At 39.5% G+C, this 14,523-nt stretch overlaps 1 protein-coding gene across 4 annotated transcripts in view; it reads left to right on the plus strand.

The window, feature by feature from the left end:
* Positions 1–14,523, plus strand: part of CELF2 (CUGBP Elav-like family member 2) — a 375,542-nt gene that overhangs the window by 336,827 nt on the left and 24,192 nt on the right. The window lies entirely within an intron of this gene.

The following is a 14,523-nucleotide window of genomic DNA, read 5'->3' on the forward strand; positions in this document are numbered from 1 at the left end:
TTCAGAACATGACCAAATTCTTCCCATCCAAAGGAAAATCAGCTGAGGTGGTTCTTTTTAATCCCCAAGATACTGATGCTTGATTCCCAGCACATGCACGTACTGCCTTTACCCTTCATGAATTTTTGTAAAGTCCTTTTTATTTTTTCCTTCTCTTCCTGGATCTCGGTTGAGCTTTCTTCTGGTCCTGAGTACACAGTTACAGAAGTGATATCAGATGCACAAGGAATACACAGCCAGATTCTGACTTCATTACACTAAACAGAAGCCAGATTTATGGGGGGAAAAGGGACAGGATAAGAGGTGGAGGTACCTCCATGACCACCACGTGGACTTCCAGCCATGCATGTCTGATGTCCACAAAAGCCTAGAGAGAAACTGGGGCAAATTCAGACTTAGGTAACACTTCAGGATCACCAGAATCCACAGAGAGAAATATTGATTCAGTGTAGTTACTCTGGGTTTACAGTGATGTAGCTGAGTAGTGAATCCGGCCACTTATTGTTACATAAAGGCTGCAGGGTGTAATTATTTGCATCATAAAGTGTGTTTATTGCTGTTCTAAAAAACATTCATATTATTTTAGACACCACTAAAGAACATTTGTGTTTAATCTTGTTTAAGTGTGTATTTATCCCCCATGAAAAAGTAATTCATGGCAAATGGTTTGAGCTCATCAGTAAAGAAAACAGTCTTCTCTGCACAGTAGAACTGGGACCGTGTGGTGCTGGGTGTTACTGCTGTCCAGGGCTCCCATTATATTACAGTTTTATTGTTTGTTTGGGACAGAGGTTAAATGGAAAGAAGCTTGACTAATACTAAGTTTGTGCAGAATTTTCCTGGTTTGTGGCATGAGCCTCATCTCTACCTAAAAATAATATTCATTAGCAACATCTCTGAGAAGCAGGTTGGGTGAAAATAATTCTGACTTGCTGATGTATTTCTTTCAAACTTGAACAATCTCTTCCCTCTGTCCTGGTGCTGGGACTTAACACTTTGCAAAAGGCTATTCCCAGTGTCAGTGTTTCCATGTTACACCTGTCTAAATGCCACCCATTTATAGAAGCAGAAATGTTGCATTTCATGCATATTCTGTGATATCTCTGCAGTTTAGCTGATAAATGTTTGAGCAGCCTTGTCCTTCCAAGACACACAAAACATATCTTGACCCATACTGACAAGACTTCTCAGGGCAACTCAGTGCACTGCACTGTGGTGCAGGGGGGCTGGAAATTAACTCCCTTTTTTCTTTGCTGCTCTGCCGCAAAGTGGCACCAGAATGTTCCTGTCATGCACTTTGTTTTGCCATCTACACACAGAACTTGGATTCAACCTTAAGGCCCACATTTCTCTCTTTCCCTCTCCAACACAGTCTTCTTAACCAGCCTGTCTGACCTGCTGTTCCCTTTTAACCTGATCTTGAGGCTCCTTGAGTACCTAGAAGGTTGTTTTATCTGATGCCCAGGTCTGCAGAGACCCATGGTAGACAGGTGCTTCCACTGGGCTGGGCAGATATATCTTTGGGGTAACTAGAGCTTCCTATTGCTCAGGTGGTATGGTAGTGCAGATACCAAGGGTTTTTTCCAAAGAGATTAATGATTTTGGCTAGCACATTGAACTTGTGTTATTTTCAAAAAATTCTGGACCTTTAGCCTTTCAAATAGTGCGTTCAGAATGCCACTTGTCTTTGAAAGTCTTATAGATGGCATCTGTACACAAGTGTTTCTAATATTAGACAGCTTGAAAAATCTCTAGTAGGTCCACTGACCTATTTATGTTGCACAACCAACCTAAAATCCAGCCTTGTTAAAATGTTCTTCAGTTTAACCTTCCTTATCTGGTTCCACATTCTCCACCCTATTACAGATTTTGTAAACCTGAATAATATCTTCAATGATTCTTCTCTGCTCCATGGAAAATGAATTTAGTTTGATAAAGCTTTTCATAGTAGCTCAAAGTGTTTCCACTAAAACTTGAAATATGTTGGCAGAAAACATTTAAGTCTGCCTTTCAATGTGTGGATGTTTGGAGGCCTTAAGGGTATTTTTTTGGTCTAGTTTTCCTTTAAAAAAACACTTCAGTTGTTGTGTTTCATAAGTGTAAATTATTTTGTCTGATTTCAAAGCCTGTGCTAAGCCAGGAAGAAATGTTTGTGTCTCTCCAGATAATGCATAAAATAAATATTTCTTAGTTGAGAAAAACAGCCCAAATTTGGGGCAGTGCAAAGGTAGATGCTTAAATGTAATCCTTTTCTTGCTGTTGTTAAAGGCAAAATACTGCCTTTAACAGAATGGAGATGGGCATAAGTGTGTACTTCCAGTATGCCTTGAACCATGGCAGCCACGTAAATCATATCCATGTTTCTACCCAGATATCTCTCCCCTGAAGATCTTCCCTGAATCAATCTTTGACCAAGAGCTCTTGTTCTGTCCTTTGTAAACATGTGTCATAAGGGCCCCGAAGATGGTTGTTTCAGTTAAAATTCATCATGAAGGTTAATTTTACATAGATAAGGTTTAGGAACCATCAGTGCACCATGCTAGTACAGAGGAGACAGTGGTCAGGCCAACTTCAGTGCATTGGCCACACAGAAAAATAGGCCATGAAGTGAGGAGCCAGCAGGACAGCTGATATTTGAGGCTTTCCAAACAAATTAAACTCCAATGATCTTTCTCTCATACATTCTGACTAAATAGCTTTGACCACAAGAGAGTCTAAGGACACTCATTCTCCTCCATGTGCTAAATAGTTTCTCTTAAGCTTGAAAGAGTATTCATTCAGAAAGAACAGAGACAATACAATCCCCCAAACTATTAATTTTTTTATAATTGTAAATTTATAATTTCAATTTTGCATACCCATGGAAGTGTCTCCCTACAGCATTGTTAGAAATGATTTTTTAAAAGCCTTTGCTTAAAAAAACATGAAAGATTAAGCTTTCATTTTAGTAAAAATCCCCTCAGGCAATAAATAGGTTCTTTTGTCTCTTGGCCCTGGAAAAAAAATTAAAATGGTTTAAATTGCCTATGGTTAAAGTAACTGTTTCTTGCAATTATCAGATGGTAGTGAATAAAAATTAAAATGAAATCATGAAAGACTAAAAACCAGGTAAATGCATATTCGTCTTTCACAAGTTTCTCATGGGTCTTTTGAAGACTCATTTAATCATCTTTCTTGTCTTTTATTTTGATATGATAATTGTTTCCTTTATTTACTTTAATCACCTCTATTTAGTTAATTAATTCTTCACTTTATTTTCATTTCACTTGCTTAGGATACTTTTTCTGTTTTAAAGACAGGTACCAGTAGCATTTCATACTGTTTTAAAGGCAGTTACCTGCAGTATTCCATAACACAAGGATTTGGGCTGGGGTAGCTTTTTCCTGACTCCAGGTTTGTCTCAACCAGTTTGTCTCAGTTCCCTTTGGGTGGGGACCTGGAAGTTTGCATTTCTTGTTAACTGGGAGGGGATTTTGGAGGGACTACCTCAGCTGTAGGTATCCACACTGTAAATATCCCAATTTGGGCAGGATGAATCCCAGCTAGTGTCAGGAACCTTCTTCTCTCCTCCAAGACTGTCCGTGACACATCCTGTAAATGGATCGCCGAGCAAAGAGCTCACAGGGAGGCTGCTATTCCAGGGCCTGGGGAGATTCATTCAGGGTTCATTCAGTGGGTGGTGGGAATGCCTGGAGGTGAGTGGGAAGGAGGGACATAAAAGCTCAAGATCAAAGTATCTGTCTCTAACACTGTCTGACATTTAATTTTCCTCAGTTGACCCACTACCCTAATTTTCCCTAGGGTAATAATGTGTATTCTGACTGTCCTGGGTGGTACAAGGCTAATACAGCACTGTAAAATGTGGACCACTCAGAGCAGGTTGGTGAAAGCCATGTCCAGTGAAGGTCTGAGTATCTCCAAGGATGGAGATTCCACAGCTACTGTGAGCTCATTTCAATTTTGTTTCTTCAAATTCACACATAAATGTTTTTTTCAGTAACCACTAGGAAAGCCCTACTATGTGTAAATGAAGAGACAAAACATCTAATTATATATACAAATTTATCTGCATGAACATACACAATATAATTTCTGAGCTGTGGGGGGATAGAATTGCTAAACCAGAAGCTAATTCAGTTTCAGACTTAGCAGCCTTCATTTTCCATGAAATTTTCATGATTATTTGATTCTCTAAACTATTATTTATTCACACAGCTGAACTAGCTATTCATGCTTCAGTAAAAAACTCTATAGGTTTATCTGCTATGTAAACCTGAGAGGAAATATTTTGGAAAAAAAAATACTGATAGGGCAGAAAGTGAGAAAGGAGACGTTTTTCCTTTAATGACCTCTTAAAATCCAGCACCACTTTTGTCATAGTATATCAGTATTCAGCCATTAACTCTTAATGTTGAAGAAAAGAATTTCTCCTAAGCACAAAGGTCTAAAAATACTCATTTTCAGACAGATGCTGACATTGAAGAATAACACTCCCTAAAAAAGGAAGACTGTGAAGTATAGAATAAACTGAAAAAGAAAAAAGATTACACTGTCTTTCCTGTAAGAATTAATTCATTCTTTCCCTCTGCTCAAAGCAGAGAATTATAACTTATAGCTATCATCCGTGGCTCGTTATTTTCTCTGCCCCCTAATCTAGTATGAAGATTGTCTTTGTTAGTTGAAGGTGTTCATGTTGTGAGCACAATTGTTGAAAAGGTAGAGTTTTTACAGAATATACAAGATGCTGCAGCTGAGAAGCAGTGAAGAATGTTCAAATATCCATTCTTAGAAGATTTGCTTTTTGTTCGCTTCCGTACAATACATTTTTCTCCAATCAGTGGCACAAGGCTGCCACTGTGACATTTTGTTAGAGGCCAGTACACCCACTGAGATAGTTGTGATTTGCTTCCAGGATGATCCAAAAATAACCCTACCAGTAGGTGTGTAGGAAGGTCTGACAGTTTGCTAAAGACTGAATTGAAGTAGATGTTTCATGTAGGAAAAGATCGGTTTAAAATGCAGAATGGCACTTGTCGTTCTGCAGTACAAATTGATTATTTTGTGCTTTTTCATGTGGAATTAATGCATGTTCCATTATTGTAAAATCATTTGAAATAAGCTTTATTAGTTTTGAAGAACATAGAAAACTTCCCTAGTATCATTTTCACTGTTTTTAGGATAAAGATACAGTTGATAAAAATAAGACATAGCTTAAATAAATATTTAAAAATACAGTGTATGTACAGTACACACACACACAACACAAGCGTGTGGTTTTAAATTTTGTATTTAAGTCTAGTGATATAATTAGCATTGTTGCCTTAGTGCTCGGAGAACAGAGAATTTCAATGCCTTAACCCTGATCTCAGCACCAATATTTTAAAAGAATATGTTTTCAAAGAAGCTATGGAAGAAAATCTTTCCTTAGCACACCCACTTCCCTGTGCCTGTTATTGGACTGCATAGTTCAAGGAGATTTGTGACAGGACAAGATATTTCTGAACTGTTGTGTGTCAGCTGATCTTACCCACATGGTGTTAAGTTTCTGAGTCTGTGGTTAGGCTCCTAAATAAGTGAATTGATTTTGACTGCTCTTAGTGCCCAGAGATTATGCTGCTTCTTGGAGAGATATGTTGGTACTAAGCCCATCCGATAATTAGGTCACCATTAAGCAGGCATGCAAGCACAAGTTGGACCCAAAAATATGTATTTTTGACCTATATTTGTATTTTTGACCTATATTTGTATTTTTAATAATGCTTCAATATGTCTTAAATAATTAAAGACAAAAAGAGTGGGAATTGTGGCTAAGAATCTCCCAGAGTCCCAGTACAGTAAAAGGAGAGGTGATGGATTCATATGGAGCCCCCCTGGAACAGCATTGTCTCTCCCTGGTCTCCTCATTGGAAAAATGAGCCAGTGATAACCTGAAGGATGCTGATGGCAGCAGACAGGCCATCAGTTTGCTGGGACGACCTGGTTGCATATTGGTCCCTTAAAATGTAACAGGTCTTTGTACATTCTCCTCTCAGAAGGGTTTCTGAGTAGGTGCATCAGTGCAGCCTGAAGGATCTCAGGGAGGTTCAGGCGCTGAATGGGCTCACGGTGGGCAGAACTGCTTTGTGAAGCAGTGTGAGGCTGCCTGACAACTGCAGAAGTCATTTTGGCAAAGCTTCTTATCTGTTTTAGAATCAACATTATCAATTTTATGAATTTTTGTCACAGAAATCTGCAGGTGTTTCCTCAGAATTCCATAAATACCAAAGGACAGAAACACATGGATATTTTCAGTCAAGCATTGTGCTAGTTAATTCTTTTAGGTTTGTTTTTTCTTTTAGGAAGCAGCAGACAGTACTAAACCATGGATTAGTAGGATCTAATTCAACAGGAGACATGTTTGTTTTTTAAACATTATTACATTATCATCTTCCTAAAGTATTAAATCCATTGCCTTAGCACATTTCAGGATTTACTTTGCTTGCAGTATACAAATAACACGTACAATACATTATATTTTGTAAGTGTCTCTCTACCCCACTCTTAATCTCTATTTCAAGCTACAAGAATCCCAGTTTGTAAAAAAGAGCTGTTTTTCTTTCTGTTGGAAGCACTATTTGAAGTTCATTCAGGGTTGCTTTCTACTAAAGAAAGATGATAGTATCAGCTTGCCTACACAGGTAGATATATGAGCTTACATGTAATGTATCTTACAAGAAGTTACAAACCTAGATAATGCTGCAGTTCATAATACCCTGGAAATAATGTAAATCTTAGAAAAACTCATGCATTTGAAGGAGCTTTTGACTACTGCCAACACTGTTCCTTCAATCGTACTGGATTGTGAGTGTGTCCATGGATACTCCTGGTCTGTTTCCCTAAGGAAGAATAATTAGAATTAATAGTAAAAAATAATAATATAAAAAAAACTTATTTTTATTCTACTATTTATTATTATTAATGTCTTAACCTAATTGTTTCAACATTCTCTCAAAAGAACTAGTTGCTCAAATATGTGGCTACTGAATTATTTTATGCGATGGACAAACAAAATATCTCCAACAACTGCATGTGTTTAAAACCAAGTAAAGTAAACCCTCAACTGCCTTTGCTGTTTGCAGAACAAAAATGTGCAATATGGATGAAAAGAACCAGTGTCACAGTGAACTAAATATGACTTTACAAGTGTTCTGCAAAGGACTTGGCTGAGTAATTTTACATGAGGCAAGATAATCCTTGAGTTCTGCAGCTCCCAGGGGTGAACAACTGCATTTTGTGGATGTGCTATTGCAATAAGGCTGTGCTTGCACACCCCACTTAGAAACACATCTGCCATGGAAATAATTGCACATTCAGGATTCATAACTCCTTTACAAACTCAAATTTTCAATATATAGTTTAGCTCATATCTATTCTAAAATACCATGGATAGGACTCCTAACTGTCTGAAGGAAACAAGTCTTTTAGAAACATCTTGTTGCAATGGAAAGACGAACACCTCGCAAGGACTGTTTACCTGATCTTAAGACAGATATATGAGAGAGTTGAAAAAGAAGATGAATCAGACCATCCTCTCCTGTGTACTAGATTCTGAATTGGCATATATGCATGTGGTAAGCACTTGTAGAACAAAAACATTGCTTACTTTGAATGATAGCCTTGGACTCTGCTGACACTTGTTTTTTCCTTTCTGTTTAATGGAGAGATGCTACTGCGTGTTGTTTGTCAATGCTTAGTGCTGAAAGTGTGTCAAATATGTTGTAGGCACACCAGGGGCAGTGTGAAGGAACCTGTACTCCAGGCGGGAGACCCTGGCCTCAAGTAGAGCCTTCTTGATTTTAGGTCAGAAATTCTTTGGAAAGTGATTTATAAGTGGCTGTATTCTGAAGTGGCTCCACATGCAGGTCATTTCAGCATCAGGGCATGCGTCTCGGAACAATAGCCTGCTCCAAATTGTGTGAGATAGCTGTAATAAACATGAGAGCACAGCTGGAAGTTCCCTGTAGAAATGGCTTTGATGTGAACTCAGTGGTGCTTCAATGAGCACAGCCACAGCCCTTGGCCCCACTGAGTAAAACAGAGTCGTAAGTGCTCAGTAATTCTTCTTTGTTTCCTTCATATTGTGGTGATTCATTTTGGTTTGATTTCAGTTAGAGTTGCAAATACCTGATGGTCAGCTATGAAGTTCAACTCAAGCCAGTCCACTGTGCATTATTATTATATTCCCAAGCCTCTCTAAAGTACTTCCCACCCAAAACCAAAGGCGATTCATCATTGTGGTGTGCTGGGGAGAATGCACAACATGTTGCAGGCACAGTATTGAGGTACAATTGGTAGTTTACTCTAGAGGTGGATGGTCTTCATTGGGCAATGCATTTCAACAAAACAGAAGCATCAGTGTGGAATTGGCCCAGAATATTAACTTGCTTTTTACTCTCTCTCTCTCCATCTTCAAAATCTCATAGGAAAATGTGCCCTTAAACACCAAGATTCACAAAACCAGCCTAGATTCACAATCAATAAACCCTTGTTTGTTAAAATCCCTTCTGATAGATAGATAGATAGGTTTGGAGGAAAGTTAGGGAACAGAGGACTAGAAAACTACAAAAATAACCAGCTAATAAGTTTGTCTGCCATACCTATAGTACTTTCACATGCTCTGTTTTCTCCTCCTTCTTTGCACTGCTGTGGAAGGTCTGTGGTGTAGACACTGTAATTTCATGACAATCATAAATGTCAAGTTAGGTGTTAACATAAATAAGTGATTAAAGTGAGTGTCCCTGATTTTCACTTCTCCCAAGCTTTCTTAGCTCTCAAAAACCCATGCAGTGCTGAATAGTATAGATTTATGAGCCTAAAGTTATTCTTCCATTGTTGAAGACCTTGGCTTCTGAATTTGCAAAGAATTTGAATGAATTGGTTCACCTCTTCATGTTTTCTGGTTTTTTCATTCATGTATAAGTCAATGTTCACAAAGGACTTTGTAAAATATAAAGCTGTTTTCAGCAAGCTGGAACCAGAAGGATCACCATGGGGAAAGATTCTTCCTCTCCTCTTCCTCTTGCTTCTCTGTCATGCTTGCTGTCATTTGCACATGCATGCACACAGTTTAAAAAAAAGACCAGATGTTGAGTGCATGTCTCTTTCCCTTCCTCCTTTGCTCCCTGCTGCTTTTCTTTCCCTGTTCCTTGAGAAGATACAGACAATCTTTCATGGGCACAGTTCACCTGTGAGTAATGAAGAAGCAGAGGGACGCTGACTTATTAGAGAAAGGCTGTGATATTGGTATATGTCTTTCTATATTGTCATTCTTGTTTCCCCTGACTCTTTCCTGCTCTCTTGCTTTTCTGGTGCTCTTTCCCTGGAGTGCATCTGTCACTTTTATTTTATCCTATCCAAGAGCAGAGCACTTAAAAGCAGAGCACTTAAACTTACTAGAATCTTCCTTTCTGACATGTCAGACAGCACTTCCGAGATACCAGAAAATGTGCAAGTTTTTACTTCTTTCTCCATACCAATGGCAATGTGTTTGTCAGAGGACCTTATGGAAAATACACCTCTCCAGACCAGGAAAATCTATCTCACCTTTGCCAAAATTTGCCCTGAGAAACAGAACCAGTGCCTGCTAGCAACAGGGACAACACCATTTTGTGTGAGGGTGAATACTTCGACTGGCTGGAGATCACCGTAAAGGGCAGACAATTTAATGCCAATCACACATGCTAGTTAAATTAGAATACTTATGAGCCTTAGTGAAAGGCCAACTACATCTTCTTCTAGCAAAAATATTAAAATGTCCCTGTTTTTCCCCCTCCCCCTCTAGATTCTCCACAAGAATAAATTAAAACTTGGAGGTGTGGTTATTATCACAGAATAATTAGACCCCATGGGATTAGAGACACTCAACGTTTTCTAATGCCTCTGGGTTGTGATTATCTAATAATGATGATGCCTCTATCATTGCTTAATTATTCTTCCCCTTTAAAATGTTCCTTCTGCAGTCAGAGCCCATAGAATGTGCTCATTTTAGCCAGAAAAACCACTGCATTTCCTGAGAGCAATGTCACATGGACACCATGATTGACTTGCCTACTTCTCCCCCACACCATGTTTATAATTCTCGTTTCATAAGCTCCAGCATTACTATATTTGAATCATTCCCCTTTTCTATAAGACATTTCATTTGTGTTTAGGAGAAGACTCTGGGGCCTCCATCTCTTCAAAACCACCAGTTGGTGTCAGTGCTACATAAAGAGAACACACCTTAATCGATTGACCTTAAATGTATAAGATCAGATCTGTCCAGAATCTCTCCTAATTCCAGGTTGGACTCCCAGCTACATGCCATTCATCTCTGTTTGAGAGAGTACCACCCCCAAACTAAGATATTATAAACCAAATTCGGAAGCTTTGCACAGACTTTGTCCAACACAACTAAACTTTGCCTAATATCTTTAGTCTTTCAGTCAGGCCAGCAGGTGTTCCTGATGTTTAGATATACTTTTCAAGACACAGTTCCAAACATCATTGGTTTTTGCAACAAAAGATTAGAAAGAAAACAGAGAACGCAGCCTTAATCTGATTATCCTTAAATCCAGTGTTGTCTCTTAGCTTTATTGTCCCTCTTGGACTAAGAAAGGGACAAAGGCATATTTTGTTTACCCAAGAGATTTTGTCTACTAAACAAAGATTTTAAATTCATCTGGCTAAAATTAAGAAATAAAGATTTCTACTTTAGGTTTAATATTTCTTTTACTTTTGTCCTTATAATTCTCTTATAAACTTACAATCTTTTTCTGTCACTGACTGAGGAGCTATTAGAAATATTGTTTCTTCTTTTCTTTTTTTTACTGTCTTCACTGTCTTCATATAATTTCTTTATATCCTTTCTTTACATTCTTCTACTGTGATTTTATTTTCTGTTGCACATTTCTGAATCTAAGAGGAATCTAAGACCTCAAGGCAAAACCCAAGGTCAGAACTTCCTTTTGTTAGATGCAGACTGGGCCCTGGAAACCTCAGCCACACGGTGTAGTTGTGGCAGCCTAGAATCAAAACCCCAGATGAGAGTTAAGTGGAATATTCAGTGTCATCCTCTGTTTCTGTAAACAGACCCAAGAACAGAAACCAGTTCTACTGTTCAGTTTTCAACACATCTTCATTCTTCAGCCTTCTTTCATTCTGCCTTAGTGTGAGCTGACTTTCTCTACTTTTCTCCTACATTGCTCTAATTCCCATAGAATAATTGAGGTTGGAAGGTCAGTCGGGATGTCTGTAGCCCAACTCCCTGCTCATGTGAGATCAGGTTGCTTAGGGCTTGATCCAAACCAGTCTTAAAAACGTCCAAGGACATGGATGGAGCAATCTGGGTAATCTGTTTCAGTGCTTGACAGTCCTCACAGTATAAATGTTTTTAATTATATTGAACTGAACCTCCCTTGTTTCAATGTACTTCTCTTCCCACCATGTACTATTGCTCTATCTAGTGGATGGTAGACCTCCTTTTAAACACTGGGAGGCTGCTTTAGGTTCACCTGGAGCCATGTCTTCTCCAGCCTGAACAAGCCCAGCTCATTACTGGATGAGTGCTGGAGCCCCTGACCAACTTGCTGGCCTTCCACTGAACTTCCTCCACCTCCACCTCACCTCCACCTGATCAATGTTCTCCTTGCAATAAGGAGCCCAAATCTGCATGTAGTATTTAGATGTGATTTAACAAGCTCTGAGTAAAGAGGAAACTTGGATCTCCTGGCTCATCTCATATTCCACAGTCCAGGATGCTGTTTGCTTTCTTCGCTGCCAGTGCATGCTGTTGGCTCATGTCACCTCCCACGAAGACTCCCACAGGTCCTTTTCAGTACAGCTTCTACCCAGCCCATCCATCCCCTGCTGTGTTACTGAAAGGAATTATTCCTCCCCAGGTGTAGGACTTTGCAGCTATCGTTATTAAATTTCATAAGGTTCATGTTGCCCAGTTCTGCCCATCTGAATCCCTCTGAATGGCAGCTATTTAGTCAGCACCAGTGTAAGTCAGATCCATTTTTTCTGGCCCTTGCAGTCAGTGAGCTTAGGAAGGCAGCAGAAAACCAAAAATACACCCAAATTTGGTATTTGGATTCTGGACTTAGACAACTGCCAATGAAGATCTGACATGAGTGTGTCCCAAAAGAGAACGTGTTTTCTCTGCAACTTCTCATGCTTAAAGTCACAGAGATGCTGAACCTAAAATTTGTGGGCAATATTGATCCTTGCTGCGCTACTACTTTGTCTTAACTGGAGCAAAAGAAGTACTTTGAACACAGAGTTATTTAAACTCTCCATTAAGTAAAACAGCAAGAACAAAGTTGAGGCTCACAGGTGAGTGGTGATAAGAAAGTGGCTGATATCAGAGTAAACACTGAGCTTCCTGTTGTGCCATGTGTTTGTAGTGACAGGCAATTGTGAAGTGTAACCAAGGGCTGCCTAAAGCAAAGCTGTCAGCAGGGCTGACACAGTTACAATTGTGGATCTCTGTGTGCAAAGTCCCAGCATAGTTAAGCCAGTCTTGGAGCTGTCCTGAAGCCCTGCAGCACCAGAAGTCTGGTTCTCCTCCAGAAACATTATAGCTGTTCTTCACATGGATGGGGTTGGCAAGGTGTACAGCAACTCTCCATGACTGCAAAGACCTGAAGCTGCCCTTGCTTTTCTTTGCCCATTCTCTCTGTTAGTCCTGCCCTGAAACCAAAATAATGTTTCCAATAAGAAACTTCACTTAAAATGTTTGTAATGCCTCATGTGCTTAATATCTTACTCCAAGACTTGCAGTTTGTTTATCATTTCCAGACAGCATGCCCATGTTGGAAGAGGAGGAAGGGAACAGGACAAGGTGGAGAGGAACAGAGAAGTGCACAGTTTACACTGCCCATAAATAGTGCCAAGCTAGCACATATAGCAGGGAGTTTCCTTACAAGAGATTTGGGGTTTTTTTGTGGTATACGACTTTCCTGAGAAGTCATTGGAATTCTTTTTTTACTCAGATATTTACCAAAAAAAAATAAGGAAAGAATGAGGTTGACTACACACTGCAAACCATGTCTCTCCTAAATCATAGTGGCACATGTGTGATTGTGCAACAGTGAGAGGGTGGCTTATCTAGTACTTCATCCTCAGGCAGCCCTACCAGACCCTGACCTCCACTGAGGGAAGAGGATTCCTGAAGATGATCAGAGGGCTGAAGCACCTCTCCTATGAGGAAAGGCTGAGGGAGTTGGGGTTGTTCAGCCTGGAGAAGAGAAGGCTCTGGGGAGACTATTGCAGCCTTTCAGTACTTAAAGTGGGCCTGCGAGAAAGATCATGACAAACCTTTTAGCAGAGTCTGTAGAAATAGGACAAGGGGCGATGCTTTTAAACTAAAAGAGGGTAGATTTAGGCTATATACAAGGAAGAAGTTTTTGTTTTGAGGGTGGTGAGCCACTGACACAGGTTGCCCAGAGAGGTGGTGGATGCCATATCCCTGGTGAACAGTCATGGTCAGGTTGGACGGGGCTTTGAGCAATCTGATCTAGTTGAAGATCACTCACTGCTCATCTTTAAAGATGCCTTCCAATTTAAACCATTCTCTGATTCTATGATTCATTTTATAAATTGACCCTGAGACATGGTCAATTTATAGGGGGGTGAGATTTGCCCAAGGAGAGGGGTGGGATTTGCCCAAGGCTGTACCACAGACAAACACAGGTCTGTGGTTTCAGTATACCAAGGAGCTCTACCAAGGGCACTCCTTGGTCTGAGGTGCAGGAAGTGAATAGGCCTGACAAAAATGTGCCTGTGCCTCCAAGATACACCCTTCTAAGAGACAAGGCAGCAACTGTGAAGAAGCAGAAACAAAACAAAATTGCAACAAAAATCATAGCAATTGCTTTATCCAGGGAAGCACAAGAAGTTTGAGGGAAAACTGGGAAAGGCATCAGTAGCATCTGGTAGTTGAGCTCATCTGCATGCTCTTTAGGGCAATTCAGCCCAACCTGAAATAGAAATCTAAATGTAGGGTGTCTGAATTGGAGGTCTTTAAATCTCAGAGACAGTCTAGTTTTTACTAGACTAGCTTAAACTAACAACAAGGCTGCCAAAGGTGGGGAAATTAATTCCATCCACAGTGTGTGTAGCAAAGCCAAAGAAATATTTACACATCATTGCCTTTCCTAGATGCTGTTATCCTGAATCTAGTTTTCCAGCTGAGGCAAATCCAGGTGATGTAAATCATTATGACTCTATTGACATAAGCTAGCCAAAAGAATGGCCAAAAGTTTCTATGCTGATTCCTGTTGTTTTTCTAGGTTGGCATAGTTTTTAGGAATTGTGTTGAAGTGTTATTTAAATTAAAATTTAAAAGAGAAATGGCTCATTGCTAGTTCATATTTCTGTTTAAAAAAAAAAAATTCACTGACCTAAAAGGTGTTATAATCATTTACAGGCAGAAGTAAATGTTTTGAGAACATTTGAAAATGCCAGCTCCTTCCAGCCTTAAAAATCTCCATGAGTGCAACA

This window comes from Aphelocoma coerulescens, chromosome 1A, assembly GCF_041296385.1.
Source record: "Aphelocoma coerulescens isolate FSJ_1873_10779 chromosome 1A, UR_Acoe_1.0, whole genome shotgun sequence".
Classification (NCBI taxonomy): Eukaryota; Metazoa; Chordata; class Aves; order Passeriformes; family Corvidae; genus Aphelocoma; species Aphelocoma coerulescens.